Raw genomic sequence first — 19,822 nt, forward strand, 5'->3', positions numbered from 1 at the left:
TTTTCTGTTTTTATTTCTTTGTGGCATTTAGATTTAGGTTTTAAATAAAATGTTTAACTATTTTATAAAACCCTAAAATAGTGTGATGTGACAGAGATAAAATAATCAATGCCACAAAATAGTTTCAACATTTTTGAAACTTTTATTTTAAAAGAAAACAAAATAACTCCATTCCAGAGAGTTATTTGATCAAATCAAAAATCCATTTCAAAATGTTTCTGTGACTTAAAATTTTGGTTTGCCAAATTTATTCCGTGTCACTATTTTCCCAATTATTTGGAACATTTTCCTCGTCCCTTTTAAGGTAATATTTTTATTGCCCTTTTGTCAAATTTCAATTCATTTGGGCTTGATCACTTCCCTTTTGTAGATCAACCCCATTCCAATTAGTTGATTTGAATGGATGCATGAATGCCTGGCAAACAGAGCTATGCTAGGATTGTGACAAGTGGGCCGTCAGGGAGCCCACAAGCTTGCCAACCGCCACCAGGGGGGTGGTGGCGGTTACCAGGCTTGTGGTGCCCTGGTAGCTCCCCTCTGGTACTTCTTTCGCCCAGTATTTTTTATATAATCCCAAAAAATTCCACGTAAGTTTTCAGGGCATTTGGAGCTGTGCACAATAGTGGACTAAGATTTTCCCCTTTTCCAGTCTAGAATTCCAGCTGCGTGAATTCTCCCTCTTCAAATAAACCTTGCAAAATAAGAGAGAAAAGGCATAAATATGGTACCACAAAGTAATCTAACAGCTCATAAAGCAATAAATATCAACTTGAAAGCATGATGCAAAATGGACGTATCATAGGGTCTTACTTCTCCTCTTGGGTAACAAACTTTATTTTGGGTATTGGTCTTCTTCCCATTCAAGTCCATTGGCATTGAACTTTTGTTCAAAATCAACACCTTGATTATTTTAGTGCCATCCTTTCTTGTGCGCAATCTCCACAAATTGCTTGGTTGTGGCAAGACTCTTGTAGACACCCCTTTTCTATAATTCCTTTCAATAAGTTGTTTTCTTGCTCAAGTGTAACTTGGCTAAGAGAATCATTATTGGAATCAATAGAACTACTAGAAGCAACATCATTTGATTTAGCATTTTTATTGTTGCTACTAGATAAAGAACCTTTATTGCCTTGGTTACTAGTTTGCTTTGATTTAACTTGTGTCACAAATATAGACAAGAGTAACCGTTTTGCAAGATAAGGAGATCTCTTCTTTCGAAGATCGTCATTGATAGCTTTAAGAAACTCATGTTCTTGGTCTAAATTTAGCTTCTCGAAGCGTAACTTCTCATGAGTTCTTAGAAGCTCTCTATGATCTTCTTCACTAGACTGATGAGCTAACTTAAGAGTGTTTAGTTGTTTAGTATATGCTCAATCTCTTTCTTATCATCATCACAGGATTTATCTTGACTAGAATGATTATAATCAAGTTCATTTTGACTAACAACACTAGTTTTATCAAAGAGAAAATCATCATCTCCTAGTAAGGTATCCTCAACATGATTAAAGTTAATGTAATCGGGGTGTGATACCTTGGGGATTTTATCCATGAAGCAACTTCCAATTCCTTCATTTGGTGAATCAAAAAAATAATAGGAGTTGGAGGAAACAAGTGCTAGTCCAGCAACACCTTGATCTTGACTATAGTCGGAGTTGGAGTGGTAGCTTCTCTCGGATTGGTTGTTGAATTCATAGCCGGATACCCAATCACCAACATGAGTTTGATGTCTTCTTCTTGTGCAGCTCTTGTTGTACTTGTCCTTCTTCTTCGAGTCCTTGCTTCCTCTAGAGGGTATTTATTCATAGTGATCTTCTCTACTCCTCTCTCTACAAGGTGACTCATCTCTTGACCTTCTTCTTCTTATAGGCAAATCTTCTCTTCTCTTAGAAGGGGCCGAGCACTCATTGGAAAATTGTCCGGGTCTTCCACAATTGTAACAATTTCGGTCACATCTAGATGAACGCTTCTCTTCATATCTTGATTTGTAGCTTCTCTCTTCGCCTCTATTATTGTAGAACTTGTTGAATTTCTTGACCGTGAGTCTTATCTCTTCATTCTTAACAAGGTTGTCACTTGAGGTAGCGGGAGTGTCACTTGTGGCTTTGTATGCACTGCTTGACTTGTTGTGGAGTTCTTCTTTGTCTTTGAGTGACATTTCACGAGCAACAATCCTTCCAATGACTTTTGTGGGCTTCAAATCTTCGTAGTTTGGTATCACTTGGACCAATGTGCACACGGTGTTGTACTTTCCACCCAAGGCCCTAAGTATCTTCCTGATGATGAATTTGTCGGGCATCTCTTTTCTTCCTAAGCCGGCAATCTCAGTTGTGATAAGAGCCATCCTAGAGTACATTTTAGTGACTCCTTCACCATCCTTCGTCTTGAACTTGTCAATTTTACTTTGTAGAACATCCATCATAGATTTTGTGATGGATTTGGTACCTTCGTCCATATCAAACAAAGTATCCCAAAAATCCTCTACATTCAAAATATTGCTAATCTTGTTGAATTCTTTGGGGCATAGGTAGTTGAATAGAATGTCTCATGCTTGAGCGTTGTATTTACACATCTTAAATTCTTCCGTAGTAGCTTCGTGATCTGGTTCCTTTCCATCACCAAAGAATTCACCTTGCAAACCAACACGAACAATAACCTAAATGGCAGGGTTATGACCAAGAATACGCATTTTCATTTTGTGCTTCGAACTAGCAAAGTATGTACCATCAAAATATGGACCTCTACGGTGATAAGTTCCCCCACTAGATGGCGCTAAGTATGTCTAGAGTGGGGGTGATTAGACTACTGGACAAAATAAAAACTTAAGCTTCTCCCAGTTTTAGTGGTTGACATGTTTTAGCAATCTTACAAAGTCTAGCACACCCTACACATGCAAGTCTACGAGTATAGCAGCGGAATGTAAAGACATGCACATGTAAGTAGAGGGTAGGGATAGGAATATCAAACACAAATATTACACGGAGATTTTTGGTGTGATTCCAATAGGTGGTGTTATCGTATGTCCACGTTGATGGAGACTTCAATCGACGAAGGGTAACGGTTGTGCGAGTCCATGGAGGGCTCCACCCACAAGGGGTCAATGAAGAACCAACCTTGTCTATTCCACCATGGCTTACATCCACGAAGGACTAGACTCACTCAGGATAGATCTTCATGAAGTAGGCGATCTCCTTGCCCTTACAAACTTATTGGTTCAAATCCACATGAATTGGAGGCACCCAAGTGACACCTAACCAATCTAGGAGACACCACTCCACAAAAGGTAATAGATGTGGTATGGATGATGAACTACTTGCTCTTGTGCTTCAAAAGATAGTCTTGTTAACACTCAATCACTCTCTCATAGAATCTGGCTTGGTAGAAGAGATTGATTGGGTGTAAAGCAACTTGGGGAGGCTAGAAATCAAGATTCATATGGTTGGAGTGGAAGATCTTGATCTCAACACTTGAGTAGGTGGTTCTTTCTCAGAAAATGAATGGTGGAAGTGTTTGCTTGTTCTGAGTGATCTCTCTACGAATGAGAGGGAGGTGGAGGGGTATATATATACATCTCCAAAAATCCAACCGTTACAACATTATTGCCCAACTCGGTGGAACCGAAGTAAAAACTCGTTTACACCGACTAGTGCAAAAGGGTGCAACTTTCGGCTTCTCGGTGAGACCGATATAGTGCTTATCAATGAGTCCGATTCGGTTGGTCTCGGCAGTTCGTCACTTCGATGTCACAGTCACCGATTTGTAAAACTTGGAAATTCCTATTTTTAGCAAATGGATACTAGTAGGTTGGTCACTCCTTTAAGTTGCACCGAGATGGAACTTGGCAACGATGAGTTTCTAGAGTTTGGCTTTGAGACCTCTCTAAGGAAAACTCGATATGGCCGATTTGGAAATGTTGATGGAACCGAATTTGATAGAATATATTGTGGAAAAATTCCTGAGGGTATTTGGTGGCTAATCTCTAAGTATGTGAGCAACCTGATAATCATAGATACCTCATTCCCTTTTAATAGTATTGGCCTTCCTATGGACTCAGAGTGTGATTTCTCACATAAATATAAAATGTAAAGTCTTGAAGCTTTTGCCAATTGATGTTCCAAGCATATAGGGAATCTCCTCACAATCCTAGCCAATCAGTTCATTGAACTTTTCCTGAAATATACTTGATAGAATGATTAGTCCAATGAAATATATGTTGCTATTAATTCCCAAAACCACCTAGGAACAAGTTGGGTTTTCAGTGTCGAGTTGGCAATCATGGAACGATGGTGAATAGGAATTAAAGGGGCGTAGTTTACCCAGATTCGAACCCTCTTGAAGAGGTAAAACCCTATGTCCTAGTTGTATTGTATTGATTGTGGATGTGTATAGAGTACAAGAGATCTACCTTGAGATCATAGGATTGTATTCTAAGATCTAGACCTTTAAAATGTGCGTCTAAAGACTAAACCCCTTGTCTTATATAGACACCGGGGGCATCTAGAGTTTACATATGGTCGGTTATGACCTATGGATAATCTAGCCGACAATTCAAATCCGTCATGGATTATACGCTAAGTCTTCGGAGGATTCCATCTTGAGCGCGCCAAGGGCCACAACTTTGGTGGCATGTTCTTCAATGGTTGGTGGTCCTCGGCCCAGCCTATGGATGATAGGCCAACATGGCATGTGCCACTTAATTTGGTACACCGTCACTAGCTCTTCCATATCACCATTGCCTCGTTCCACTATGTTAACTCACTCTATGCGATCCAGCTCAGCCAAGCGAGACTGACCCACAACCGTCACTTCTTCGGTGCACTGCGCGTCGCCTAGCAATAAAGTTTGTTGCCCAACCTCTCTTGAGCATCCCACCACTCTGCCTCCACCTTCAACCAAGTGGGCCATGCTTGTTAGGCCCCAAGTGAAAGCACAATTGCTCCCAAAGGTGGTTTTTGTAATTAACAACAACATATGTATCATTGAACTAATGATCTTATCCAAGTATATTTCATAAAATTTCAAAGATGCATTAGATAAAGGATTGTGAGGAGAAACACATTGATGCAAAGAAAGGTATAGGATTGGCTCCAGCTTCAAGAAAAAGGACTCTATGTTTTACATTTGTGAGAAATCACTTTTGAGTCCATAGGAAAGCCAATACTATTAAAAAGAGGTGAGGTATTATGATGAATTGGTTGCTCAAGTGCTTAGAGATAGCCACCAAAAATACTCAGCATTTCCCTCACAAGAATCTTTATCCCAATCCAAAACAAAAAAAATCGTTGCCACCAAGTTTTCCCACTCGGCCCTAGCAGTTTTTCGAGTGGTAGATCCTTTGCCAAACCCTAATCTCTCGGTACCACCAAGTTTCGCACCAGTGCCATCGAAAGACAGTGACCAACTTTCTGGTGTCTCCATTTCAAGAATCAAATTTCTGAGATTGAAATTGGTACCACCGAGATTTGGAAACTACCATAGGTCATAATATCGGTACCACCGAGATTCATATATCGGTCTCAACGAGAATTCAAAAGTTGCCACATTTAGTGCAACTCGGTACCACCGAGATTCATTTTGGTGTAACTGAGTTGGGAAATATTGTTGTAACGGTTGGATTTTGGGGGATGCCTATATATACCCGTCCACCTCCTCTCACTCTTAGAGGAAGCACTTAGAACACACACACACACTTGCCAGATCCATTTTTCTGAGAGAGAGCCACCTACTCATGTGTTGAGCTCAAGAGATTCCAGTCCACCTGTTTGAAACTTGATCTCTAGCCTCCCCAAGTTGCTTCCCACAAAATCAACCTCTCATACCTGTGTCAAATCTGTGAGAGAGTGATTGAGTGTTGAGGAGACTATCTTTTGAAGCACATGAGCAAGGAGTTCATCGTTCTACCGCATATATTATCTTTTGGAGGGTGGTGCCTCCTAGATTGTTTAGGTGTTGCTTGGGAGTCTCCTACTTCGTGTTGTGGAGTTGAACCATGAAGTTTGTATGGGCAAGGAGATCGCCTACTATGTGAAGATCAACCATGAGTGAAGCTAGTCCTGTGTGGATATAAGCCATCGTGGAATACACAAGGCCGCTTCTTCATGGACCCCTTGTGGGTGGAACCCTCCGTGGGTTGAAGTACCCACTAATGTGGACGTACAATAGCGCCACCTATCAAAACCCCGCCAGAAATTGGCGTTCGACCTTTGCGTTTGATCTTCCTTCCCTACCCTCTACATTACATTTGCATGTCTTTACTTTCCACTGCTATACTCTTAGATATGCATGTGTAGGGTGAGCTTGACTAGTCATAATTGCTAAAACGGGCCCACAACGAAAATTGGGAAAAGGCTAAGTTTTATTTGATCAAGTAGTCTAATCACCCCCCCCCCCTCTAGACATACTTTGGATCCTACAAGTGGTATGAGAGCTTTGGTCTCCATTGCGTTGGTTTCACAACCTAGGAGAGTATGGCATCTAGTGAGGGAAATTGTTCTTGTAGAGGTCCATATTTGGATGGTGCGGACTTTAATAGTTGGAAGCATAAGATGAAAATGCATATTATTGCTCATAACCCTGCCATTTGGGCTATTATTCATGTTGGTGTGCAAGGTGATTTGTTTGGAGAAGCTAGAGGACTGGATCGCGATGCGACAACGGAAGAATTGAAGATGTTGCAATACAATGCTGAAGCATGCGACATTCTATTCAACTGCTTGTGCCCCGAAGAATTCAACAAAATTAGCCACCTTGATAATGCAAAGGAAATTTGGAATACTTTGGTTGATATGCATGAAGGTACTCTAGAAGATCATAGAGATCTTGCAAGAACTCATGAGAAGCTACACTTCGAGAAGCTAAATTTAGAGCAAGATCATGAGTTTCTAAAAGCAATCAATGATGATCTTGAAAAGAAGAGTTCTTCTTATCTAGACAGACGATTACTCTTGTCTACTTTTGTTCCACAAGTTAAACCTAAGAACACTACTAAAAATGCTAGAAAGTTTCTTCATCTAGTAAGAACAATGCTAAAGTTAAATCAAATGAAGATGTTTCTAATAGCTCTCTTGACTCAACTAATGATTCTCTTAGCCAAGTTGCACTTGAGCAAAAAAAAATCATTTAAAGGAATTATAGAGAGAGGTGTCTTCAAGAATCTTGCTGGAAGTAAGCAATTCGAGGAAATTGTGCACAAGCAAGGAGGAAATTGGAAGAAGGAAGGTGTTGGCTGAGTTGAATGGGAAGAAGATCAATATACCATCCCAAAGTTTGTTCCCCAAAAGGATAAGTACGATCCTTCTCTGCCAAAGGGAACAAGCTCTCAAGATGACCTTCTACCACAAGACCACAAGGTCAAGGGCAAGATTCAAGAGGAGATTAGCTCATTTGAGGAAGAGCCCCAAGCCAAGGTCAAGTGGATTCCCAAGGACACTACTAGCCCTACTTCATCTAGTGCTACCACAACTCCAAGGATACCCATCAAGTTGATACGGGTCCCCAAGAAGAAGAACTAGAGAAGTTCTTGAGGGGTGATTCTGCCAATGGAACTCACTCTTATTCATTTTGGCAAGAACTAAATGCAATCAACTCCAAATTTATGCATTAGTTCAAGGATTCACACATTCCCCCAAAGGTAAGCAAGGGACAAGGTAATTAATGTATCTTTGGATGTCATATCACATGAATTGCATTCCATGTCAATAGATATCCTTGCATATGTTCCTTGTTCTTTGGGACTAACCCATGTAGGTGAGAATTGTAAGAAACAACAAGGATTTCTCCCAACTCAATATGATCTTCATCAAGAATGAGCATCCACCACTACTACACCTACATGAAGTCTTTTACGACAAAACCCAAGGTTAGTTTATCCCTCTTAGGGGGGATGTCACATCAAGGGGGAGATTTACTCTAAGACTTGAGTATAAGCATCTCTTAAGATGTGAACACAATGAAAGCTTTATGTAAAAGTCGAAACCCCACTTGTGCTTAAACGATGAGTATGACCTATGATAAAATATTCTTGCTTGGCTCCTAAGTCAATATACTCATATATAGATGACTTTGTCATCACCAAAGTGCTTGGTAGATACTAGAGTGTTTGTGCATGTTCACCATGTTTTATTTGACATCTTGTTGTATCAGCATGTTGGTATGCATATTTTGCTCATTCGAGGATATCCAATTGTTGTTATTTGGATCTCTTTTATTTGGTCAATTGGATATACTAGAGTGCCTAAGTAACTCTCTCTATCTATCTATGCTTTCTCGTCTCAAATTCTATTCATGCTACATCACAAAAATTTGAGCAAGCACTTTAGGAACACTCTGTGTGAGGAGCACTCGGAGATCCATCTCGACAAGGGCTTACTTCCAAGACCTCCCAAGAGTATCTCGGTGTGACCAACCTCAAAAACTCGGTCTCGTCGAAGCCTAGGGTTGATCTGGTTTTTCATCCTCGGTACCACTGGTAGGATATTTTCGGCCTCATTGGGTTTCACTATCAACTGAGAGTTATGAAACTCGATGGCACCAAAAATCCAACTCGGTGTTACCTACAACCAAGGGGTATATATTCTTCGGACCCGGAGTTTGAAATCACTTCTTCAAACCTCCCCCCCCCCCCCCCCCGCACCTCCTCGCTGTCGTGCCCTAGTCCTTAGGACATCGTCGTGTTTCTCTCGTAACCCCTCGCTACTGGAGTCCTTGTCGTCGACGGGAATCAACGCTGCCATTGCCACCGTAGAGGAACCTTCATCGCATTAGGGTAAGGTTTCGACCCCTATTTACGCTCCAAATTCCAAATCTTATGCAAATAGGTCTGCCTATCTTCAGTCCACAATTGAAACCTCTTTATCCAGAAGATACCTCGAGTAGATTAGAGAACGAAGGAAGATTTAGGGTTAACTTCTCGCAAAACCGAATCTTGGTGTCACCGAGTCATAAAACTCGGTCCTACCGATTTTGTTTTTGCGATAATGAGAATAGTCTTAGTGAAATCGAGTTTCCTTTTTGGTGAAACCGAAAAGGTAGCCAAGTTTCTGTTAAAGATAATGTCAGTCTCGGTGGCTCCGAATTTTTGTCTCGGTGGAACCGATATACCTTTTTGCTGAGAGTTAGACTTAAATTTTTCACAGTTCAAACTTGCAAAAACTTCTGAATTTTTGTGATGCTCATCCACTCCAGCTCTTATAATTCTTTTCATGCGGTCAGCTTGTATGCTTGGTAATTGTTAGTATGTCAGGTTCAGAAGACAATTAGAATGATTTCAGAGAGCCAAGTGGTGAGATGGATTCAGGCACTAGTCCTGAGAGGACATCTTCTAACCCAAGTACACCCAATTCTCATGATATGCCAAAGGAAGCTACCATGTCAAGGAAGAAGCTTAATTTTGATTAGGAGGATGTTGATTTTATCCCAGATGAAAGTATTCCCCATAAGAAAAAGGAGAGAGTCACTGTCAGAAAGATTGTGAGAAAAGAGTATGCCAGACCAGATTCAGTGAGAGTTCCATATGCTACTAATAAAGAAATGAAGATTACCCTTGAAGGCACTTCTTCCATGCAATCTAAGAATCCGGGACAAAAAAAGAGCCGGGAAGGGAACAATGCTTTCTATTGGAAGGCCAACATCTATGTATGAAGATCCAGTAGAAGCTGCTGATAAAGAGGAGGGAGAAATTCCAGCTAAGAACCCTCCTGCTAAGAAGAAGAAGCTCATGTATGATGATATTCCTAAAACCTTCATTATCTAAGAACCCAATAGCTCCCAAGAGGACTACTAAGGACATACCTGCAGTAGAGAACAACAAAGGACCTGCATCTAGAGAGGCTGCTACAGAGGAGGAAGAATATGCATCTATGCTAAGAAAGTTGAGAGCTCACTTGCCATTGCACAACGATGCCCATCCTATTGCTGAGGACATGAAAAGGAGAAGGGATAAAGGACTGAGGCGGTGGAGGACTATAAATCCATATGCTACCAGGGGAAGAACTGTTGTTGATCCTCGTTTTCACACTAAGGATCAACAAAAATTTTATGAGCCATTGTTGCTAGACAAGAGTCCTACAGTCAATGACATGCGATATGTTGATTGGGATTACATCAAGGACAATGAGGACTACTTTCCTCATGTGAGAGAGAATTTCACGCTACTTCATATCGAAGATTGTATTGGCATAGAGATGACAGCTTGGAATGATGAGATGATAATGAGATTTTATTCAACTGCTCATTTCTATCCAGATGGAAGGATAGTGTTGATGATGAAAGGTCACCGGTATGAGTCTACCGTAGATGAGTGGGACACTATCATTGGTGCCCATGTGGCGCAAGAGGGAGGTTTGGATGTGTACTTAGAACCCAATATGAATCACAACACAATGGCAAACATGTACAATCCTGTGCCCCATCAGTATCAGCAGACATACAAATTTGGCTCTGTCTATTTTCTGCAAGGAGGAATACCAACATCAAACACCATTATGAGATATACCCTGATGCCTAAGTCAGGAGATGATAAGATGATAAGAGGTTATTCCATTAACATGCTGCAGCACTTAGACACCCACACCCGGATTAGAGTGATGGACTTGATAGTTGAGACTATGAGGAGGACTACTTCAGATCAGAAGAGATCTTGTGGGTATCCACCATACATTCAGATGCTCATAAATGCCAAGATTGGCAAGCATGCATATCAACTTGATCGTCCACACTAGCCAGAGTTCAAGGAAAATGTAGTTGTGATGGCCCGAGCCATCCTAGCTCAGCTACAACGCATCAAGCAGCATAGGCAGATGCAGCTAGGGATGCTCCAGCTCCACAACTCAGAACTACAGCGAAGCAGATGTATTTTCTTGTTAGCACCATCCATGGGACGGGTAAGAGTATTTCAGAGATTTCGGTGAACCTGAAAAGTCTTGAGAGGAATGTGGAGACTAAATTCCATGACCTCGATGTCAAAGTGATGAAGTTGACTACCACTATTCAGCAGCTTGAGCATGAAGTTGATTCAGTGCATATATCCTGCTCCAGCAGTGATGATGAAGAGTCGCCTCTTCCTACTCCTACTTAGTTTAGGACCCAATCAAAGTTTACAGTTGTTCTAGTGATGGAAGCAAGACCAACTTCATCAGCACAAGCTCAACGCCTTCAGCTCTAGCTCCAGCTCCTGCACCTCCACCTCGAGGGACATCCGTAGAAGCCTTCGCCGATGCTCTTGTGTCCACTCCATCGACTGCTACCGGAGAAGATCGAGCCCAAAGCGACGCTTAGTTCTAGACCTTTGAACTTTTTGGTAACTTATTGCCAAAGGGGAGAAGTGTATATATCAATTAGGATTGCGAGAGAGAGAGTCAGAGAGAGAGAGCGAGAGTTGCCTTTTATTTTCTCTCGTTTGGTTTTACAGTACTGTTGGTCTTTTGGATGACTTAAACTTCATTGTGTTTGATCATACACTTTGATTTTTGATGCTATGACGTTACACCTTTGAGCTATCCACATGGTGATCATTAACTTATTTGTTTAGTGTTATGCGCATTACTATTCATTCATATCATTTATGCGCACCACCAAGATGTATGTGACATGGAAGAGTGACCCATGAGCCTAATCGATTGTGCATTTGCATTCAAATGCAAATTAAGATAATGCACAAATTTAGGGGGAGCTCTTTCTTTTCACATACTTCTCAAAGCAACGACGATAATCATTGATTATATCTTTTGTTGAAGCTTTCATCTATATGTTGTCATCAATTACCAAAAAGGGCGAGATTGAAAGCACAATTGCTCCCACGGGTGGTTTTGGTTTATAATAACAACACATGTATCACTGAACTAATGATCTTATCCAAGTATATTACAGAAAATTTCAAAGATGCATTGTCTAAAGGATTGTGAGGAGAAACCCCTTGATGCAAGGAAAGGTATAGGACTAGCTCAAGCTTCAAGAAAGATGACTCTACATTTTACATTTGTGAGAAACCACTTTTGAGTCCATAGGAAAGCCAATAATATTAAAAGGGGTCAGGTATTATGATGAATTGGTTGCTAAAGTACTTAGAGATAACCGCCAAAAATACTCGGCATTTCTCTCACAAGCCCAAAACACCAAAATCGGTGACACCAAGTTCTCCCACTCGGCCCTACCGATTTTCCGAGTGACAGATCCTTTGCCAAACCCTAATCTCTCGGTACCACCAAGTTTCACATCAGTGTCACCGAAAGACAGTGACCAACTTTTTGGTGTCACCATTTCAAGAATCAGGATTTCCAAGATTGAAATTGGTACCACCGGGATTTGGAAACTGCCCTAGGTCGTCGTATCGGTATCACCGAGATTCATATATCGGTGTCACCAAGAATTCAAAAGTTGCCACATTTAGTGCAACTCGGTACCACCGAGATTCATTTTGGTGTCACCGAGTTGGGCAATAATGTTGTAACGGTTGGATTTTGGGCGATGCCTATACAAGCCCCTCCACCTCCTCTCACTCGCAGAGGTAGCACTCATAACACACACACTTCCTAGATGCATTTTTCTGAGTGAGAACCACCTACTCATCTGTTGAGATCAAGAGATTCCAATCCATCCATTTGAAACTTGATCTCTAGCCTCCCCAAGTTGCTTTCCACAATATTAATCTCTCCAACCCATGTCAAATCTGTGAGAGAGTGATTGAGTGTTGAGGAGACTATCTTTTGAAGCACAAGAGCAAGGAGTTCATCATTCTACCACATCTATTACCTTTTGGAGGGTGGTGCCTCCTAGATTGGTTAGGTGTCGCTTGGGAGCCTCCTACTTTGTTTTGTGGAGTTTAACCAGGAAGTTTGTATGGGCAAGGAGATCGCCTACTTCATGAAGATCTACCGTGAGTGAGGCTAGTCACGTGTGGAAGTAAGCCATGGTGGAATAGACAAGCCCGCTTCTTTGTGGACACCTTGTGGGTGGAGCCCTCCGTGGACTCTCGCGGTCATTACCCTTCGTGAGTTGAAGTCTCCACTAACGTGGACGTACGATAGTGCCACCTATCGGAACCACGCCAAAAATCGTTGTGTGAACCTTTGCATTAGATCTTCCTTCCCTACTGATACGTCTCCAACGTATCTATAATTTTTGATGGTTTCATGCTATTATCTTGTCAAACTTTGGATGTTTTGCATGCCTTTTATATATTTTTTGGGACTAACTTATTAACTCAGTGCCAAGAGCCAGTTCCTATTTTTTCCATGTTTTTGACCCCTTTCAGAGGAGGATTTTGAACGGAGCCAAATGGAATGAAACTGCCAAAAAGATTTTTTCCGGAACAGAAAAAGATCGGGAAGCTCGAGAATCAGGGCAGGGGGCCACCAGGGACCCCACAAGCCCTCGTGGGGCGGCCAGGGGGACCCGCACCCCCCTGACTTGTGGGCTCCCTGAGGCTCCTTTGCCCTAAGTTTTGCGCCTATATTTTCCCTAAAATTCCATAAAAAATCACGAGATCATCAAAAGTACTTTTCCGCCGCCGCAAGCTTCTGTCTCCGCAAGATCCCATCTAGGGCATGTTCTGGTGCCCTGTCGTAGGGGGGACTCGGATACGGAGGGCTTCTTCATCAACACCATGACCTCTCCGATGATGCGTGAGTAGTTCACCATAGACCTACGGGTCCATAGCTAGTAACTAGATGGCTTCTTCTCTCTCTTGGATCTTCAATACAAAGTTCTCCATGATCTTCATGGAGATCTATTCGATGTAATCTTCTTTTGCGGTGTGTTTGTCGAGATCCGATGAATTGTGGATTTATGATCAGATTATCTATGCATCTTATTTAAGTTTCTTCTGATCTCTCTTATGCATGATTTCATATCCTTGTAATTCTCTTCGAGTTGTGGGTTTTGTTTGGCCAACTAGATCTATGATTCTTGCAATGGGAGAAGTGCTTGGTTTTGGGTTCATACCGTGTGGTGACCTTACCCAGTGACAGAAGGGGTAGCGAGGCATGCATCATGTTGTTGCCATCAAGGGTAAAAAGATGGGATTTTCATCATTGGTTTGAGATTATCCCTCTACATCGTGTTATCTTGCTTAAGGCGTTACTCTGTTCGTCATGAACTCAATACACTAGATGCACGCTGGATAGCGGTCGATGTGTGGAGTAATAGTAGTAGATGCAGAAAGTATCGGTCTACTTGTCTCGGACGTGACGCCTATATGTATGATCATTTCCTTAGATACCGTCATCACTTTGCGCGGTTCTATCAATTGCTCGACAGTAATTTGTTCACCCACCGTGATATTTTTTATTTTGAGAGAAGCCTCTAGTGAACACTATGGCCCCTGGGTCTACTCCACACCATATTTTCAGCCTCACACTTTTTACTTCGGTGCACTTTCCACCTTCAGATCTCACTTTGCAATCAATCTTGAAGGGATTGACAACCCCTTTGAAGCGTTGGGTGCAAGCTCTTTTGTGTTTGCGTAGGTACTCTGGACTTGATGAGATTCTCCTAGTGGATTGATACCTTGGTTCTCAAACTGAGGGAAATACTTACTGCTCTTGTGCTGCATCACCCTTTCCTCTTCAAGGGAAAAACCAACACAAGCTCAAGAGACGACAGAAGGATCTCTGGCACCACTGCCAGGGAAGGACTTTTGTTGTCGTAGCAGAAAGATTTCTGGCGCCGTTGCCGGGGAGCATCAAGTCAAGAACTCATCCAAGTAAGTGTCGCAAACTCATCTCTTGCATTTACTTTGTTTGCCAGTTGCCTCTCGTTTTCCTCTCCCCCACTTCACCAATTTGCCTTTTTCGTTCGCCCTTTTCTCTCGCTTGCTTTCTGTTCTCTTGTGTGCCATGTGCCTTCAATATGCTTGCATCTTCGCTTGCTGAAAATCTAGTGATATGGATCCTCATCCACTTGCTAATCTCTTTAAGAGATCCAATTATGTTGATCCCATTGCTAGTGAGTTGAGTGCACTTGACTATATTTATGGAGTTTTGCTTGAGATGCGTGAATCTGAAAATTGTGAGGAAGAAATTTATGAAGTGATTCACGAGGGCTCCTTGGATGAAAAGCATGATTGCAATGGTTTCACTATAATTCTATTAGTGACAATCATGCTAAAAATATGCAAAACCCTAAGCTTGGGGATGCTAGTTTTCCTATGTCCACTACTTGTTGCAATGATCATGAGTGGGGCGATGATTTTTCTTATGATCTTGAAAATTTGTTTAAGCCTCATGATGAATATGATATTTGCAATATTATTGAAAGTGGGTTTGGCGAAGTCATGACTTTAGTTGATGATAATCCCACTATTTTTTAAGAGCGTCAACTTTGCATGCATGTGGATCATGAAAAGAATATCCTATGTGATAGTTACATTGTTGAATTCGAATATGATCCCACATGTAATTATTATGAGAGAGGAAACTATGGTGGTAGAAACTTTCATATCACTAAATCACCTCTCGTTATGTTGAGATTGCTATTGTCTCTTTCTTCTTCCTTGCATATGGTAACTATTGGTTGTTTTGACAATCTGTTTTCCTATAAAATGCCTATGCATAGGAAGTATGTTAGACTTAGATGTGATTTTCACATGCTTTATGATGCTCTCGTTGTGCTTCAATTCTTGTCTTTTGTGTGAGCATCATTGAATTATCAATACCTAGCTAAGGGCGTTAAACAATAACGCTTGTTGGGAGGCAACCCAATGAATTTATTTCTTTTTCTTTCTGTTTTGTTGCATCCACACTATCATAATTCTTTTATGATTCTGTCTTTTGTGTTTCTTTTTGTGTTTGAGTCAAGCAAAACTTTTATGACTAGTCTTGGTAATGGTTGTTTGATCCTGCTGGAAAAAGACAGAAACTTTTCGCTCACGATATGATTTTTAATTTTTATTCAGAAATAGCTTTTGAGTTGATTCTTTTTACTGCTGGTTGATATGCCTTTTTCCGAGGCAGTCGTAATTGTTCAGAATTTTTGAGGTACCAGAAGTATACAGATTGCTACAGACTGGTCTGTTTTTGACAGATTCTGTTTTTTGTTGAGTTGGTTGCTTGTTTTGATGAAACTATGGTTAGTATTGGGGGGTACTAGCCATGGAAAAGTGAGAATACAGTAGCCCAACATCAATATAGATAGAATTCAAGTTTGCTACAGTACCAAAAGAGGTGGTAGTTTGTTTTCTTGTGCTAATGTTATCACGAGTTTCTGCTTAAGTTTTGTGTTGTGAAGTTTTCAAGTTTTGGGTGATGTTCTCATGGACAAAGAGATAAGGAGTGGAAAGAGCTCAAGCTTGATTCAAGGACACCAAAAAGCCTAATCTTGGGGATGCCCCGGGAAGGCATCCCCTCTTTCGTCTTCAATCCATCGGTAACATTACTTGGAGCTATATTTTTGTTCACCAGAAGATATGTGTTTTGCTTGGAGCGTTTTGTACCGTAGAAGTCTTTTCTTTTTGTTGTGTCACAATCATCCTTGCTACACACTTTTTTGAGAGAGAGGTACATGCACTCATTGTGATTTTTCTAGAATAATCATAGTGCTTCACTTATATCTTTTGAGCTAGATAGTTTTGCTCTATGTGCTTCACTTATATCTTTTAGAGCACGGTGGTGCGTGACTTGGTAGTTGGCTTATGCTATGAAAGTAGTACCAAAGGTGATAGGTACCCAAAGAGGATGCAAAAACCTCCATCTTCATGTGCATTGAGTAGAAAGAGAAGTTTTGATTCCTCTCAATTAGTTTTGAGACGTGGATTCGGTAATATTAAGAGCTATGTTAGTAGGGTGTTCTGAATCTAGAAATACTTGTGTTGAAGTTAGTGATTCCCGTAGCATGCACGTATGGTGAACCGCTATGTTAGGAAGTCGGAGCATAATTTATCTATTGATTGTCATCCTTTGTGTTGAGGTCGGGATCGCGCGATGGTTAACACCTACCAACCCTTCCCCTAGGAGTATGCGTTTAGCACTTTGTTTCGATTACTAATAAAAACTTCCGCAACAAGTATGTGAGTTCTTCATGACTAATGTGAGTCCATGGTATACATGCACTTTCACCTTCCACCTTTGCTAGCCTCTTTAGTGCCGCGCAATTCTCGCCGGTGCACAAACCCACCATATGCCTTCCTCAAAAGAGCCACCATACCTACCCACTATGGCATTTTCCTAGCCATCCCGAGATATATTGCCATGCAACTCCCACCGTTCCATCTCATGACTTGTGCCGTCACTCTCATATTGCCATTGCATGATCGTAAGATAGCTAGCGAGATGTTTCAACGTCATACGTCAAGCTAGATCGTTGCACATCCCGGTACACTGCCGGAGGCATTTCCTATGGAGTCATCATCGTTCTAAGCTTTGAGCTGTGAGTAAATAAAAGTGTGATGATCATCATTATTAGAGCATTGTCCCATGTGAGGAAATAAAAAGAAGAGGCCAAAGATCCCAAAAAAAAGAGAGAGAAAGAAAAGAGGCCCAAGAGCCCAGACAAATAAAAAAAGAGAGAAAAAGAGAGAAGGGACAATGCTACTATCTTTTTCCACACTTGTGCTTCATAATAGCACCATGTTCTTCATGATTGAGAGCTTCTTTCTTTGTCACTACCATATACTAGTTGGAACCTTCATTATATAACTTGGCTTGTATATTCCAATGATGGGCTTCCTCAAATTGCCCTAGGTCTTCGTGAGCAAGCAAGTTGGATGCACACCCACTAGTTTTCCTTTTGAGCTTTCACATACTTATACCTCTAGTGCATCCCTTGTATGGCAATCCCTACTCATTCACATTGATATCTATTAATGGGCATCTCCATAGCCCTTTGATATGCTGAGTCAATGTGACCATCTCCTCCTTTTTGTCTCACAACCACCACCACACTCTATTCCACCTATAGTGCTATATCCATGGCTCACGCTCATGTATTGCGTGATAGTTATAAAAAGTTTGAGAAAGTAAGAGTGCGAAAACAATTACTTGGCCAATACCGGGGTTGTGCATGATTTACATTAGTTGTGTGAGGATGATGGAGCATAGCCAGACTATATGATTTTGTAGGGATAACTTTCCTTGGCCTTGTTATTTTGAAAGTTCATGATTACGTTGCTAGTTTGCTTGAAGTATTATTGTTTTCATGTCAATAGCAAACTATTGTTTCGAATATTACGGATCTGAACATTCATGACACATGAAAGAAGTTGCAAAGGACAACTATGTTAGGTGGCATTCCACATCAAAAATTCAGTCTTTATCACTTCCCTACTCGAGGACGAGCAGGAGTTAAGCTAGGGGATGCTTGATACGTCTCCAACGTATCTATAATTTTTGATGGTTTCATGCTATTATCTTGTCAAACTTTGGATGTTTTGCATACTTTTTATATATTTTTTGGGACTAACTTATTAACTCAGTGCCAAGAGCCAGTTCCTGTTTTTTTCATGTTTTTGACCCCTTTCAGAGGAGGATTTTGATCGGAGTCCAAACGGAATGAAACTGCCAAAAAGATTTTTTTTCCGGAACAGGAAAAGATCGGGAAGCCAGAGAATCAGGGCAGGGGGCCACCAGGGACCCCACAAGCCCTCATGGCGCGGCCAGGGGGCGCGCCCCTGGCTTGTGGGCTCCCTGAGGCTCCTTTTCCCTAGGTTTTGCGCCTATATATTCCCTAAAATTCCATAAAAAATCAAGAGATCATCGAAAGTACTTTTCCGCCGCCGCAAGCTTCTGTCTCCACAAGATCCCATCTTGGGCACGTTCTGGTGCCCTATCGGAGGGGGATTCGGATACGGAGGGCTTCTTCATCAACACCATGACCTCTCCAATGATGCGTGAGTAGTTCACCATACACCTACGGGTCCATAGCTAGTAACTAGATGGCTTCTTATCTCTCTTGGACTTCAATAAAAGTTCTCCATGATCTTCATGGAGATCTATCCGATGTAATCTTCTTTTGCGGTGTGTTTGTCGAGATCCGATGAATTGTGGATTTATGATCAGATTATCTATGAATCCTATTTGAGTTTCTTCTGATCTCTCTTATGCGTGATTTCATATCCTTGTAATTCTCTTCGAGTTGTGGGTTTTGTTTGGCCAACTAGATCTATGATTCTTGCAATGGGAGAAGTGCTTGGTTTTGGGTTCATACCGTGCGGTGACCTCACCCAGTGATAGAAGGGGTAGCGAGGAACGCATCGTGTTGTTGCCATCAAGGGTAAAAATATGGGGTTTTCATCATTGGTTTGAGATTATCCCTCTACATCATGTCATCTTGGTTAAGGCGTTACTCTGTTCGTCATGAACTCAATACACTAGATGCATGCTGGATAGCGGTCAATGTGTGGAGTAATAGTAGTACATGAAGAAAGTATCAGTCTACTTGTCTCGGACGTGATGCCTATATGTATGATCACTGCCTTAGATATCGTCATGACTTTGCGCGGTTCTATCAATTGCTCGATAGTAATTTGTTCACCCACCTTGATATTTGCTATTTTGAGAGAAGCCTCTAGTGAACACTATGGCCCCCGGGTCTACTCCACACCATATTTTCAGCCTCACACGTTTTACTTCGTTGCACTTTCCGCCTTTAGATCTCACTTTGTAATCAATCTTGAAGGGATTGACAACCCCTTTGAAGCGTTGGGTGCAAGCTCCTTTGTGTTTGTGCAGGTACTCTGGACTTGACGAGATTCTCCTACTGGATTGATACCTTGGTTCTAAAACTGAGGGAAATACTTACTGCTCCTGTGCTGCATCACCCTTTCCTCTTCAAGGGAAAAACCAACGCAAGCTCAAGAGACGACAGAAGGATCTCTAGCACCACTGTCGGGGAAGGA

Source organism: Hordeum vulgare, chromosome 4H (genome assembly GCF_904849725.1).
Source record: "Hordeum vulgare subsp. vulgare chromosome 4H, MorexV3_pseudomolecules_assembly, whole genome shotgun sequence".
Lineage (NCBI taxonomy): Eukaryota > Viridiplantae > Streptophyta > Magnoliopsida > Poales > Poaceae > Hordeum > Hordeum vulgare.